Source organism: Sturnira hondurensis, unplaced genomic scaffold (genome assembly GCF_014824575.4).
Source record: "Sturnira hondurensis isolate 20B ecotype Veracruz unplaced genomic scaffold, ASM1482457v3 Scaffold0006799, whole genome shotgun sequence".
Lineage (NCBI taxonomy): Eukaryota > Metazoa > Chordata > Mammalia > Chiroptera > Phyllostomidae > Sturnira > Sturnira hondurensis.
The window spans coordinates 600594-601249 of record NW_028079430.1 but is presented as its reverse complement, the minus strand read 5'-3'; positions in this window follow the sequence as shown (position 1 = coordinate 601249).

The window sequence follows — 656 nt, the reverse complement described above, 5'->3', positions numbered from 1 at the left end:
AAAAGGTCACAGGAATATTTAGGCATCTTGCTTTTCTTCACTGCCTTCCAGATTAATCTGCCTCATTCTTTTCAGTGGCTGCAGAGTACTGATTGTGTGACTGTCTCTGTTTTGTTCGAAGAGGTTGTTTAGATTCGTTCCAGCTGGGGCTGGTCCCCCAGGGCTGCCTGACCACCCTCCCTCACATGCGGAGGCCTGCTCTGTGAGTCACCTGCGAAGTACACTGCCAGGGGAGAAACTGCAGCTGGAGGGGCGTGCAGGTAGAGCTTGCAGACTTTGATAAGAGTATGTATCAACTTACACGTCCACAAGCAGCATGTGAGAATAACTGTCTCCCCATCCTCTCGCCACCATTGGGTTTTCCAGACTTACTTTTGCCATACTTACAGGTGAAAGTATATTTTATTGTTCTGACTTCTTTTATTACGAGTTAGACATAGCATTTATTTAAAAATAAATACTTGTTGATTTGATTTTAAGAATCAGAGGTCCCTTTTTTCTCACTTAAGTACTTTGTTCCCCAGCCCTATTTCTTATTATTTTCGCATTTTCTCTAGAAATTTATCCTCCTAAATTGTGTATTAAGCAAAATATGTGGGGGGAAGATCAAGTTTTCTTTGGATTTTTCAAAAAATCCTTGGTTGCCTTTTGTCAAA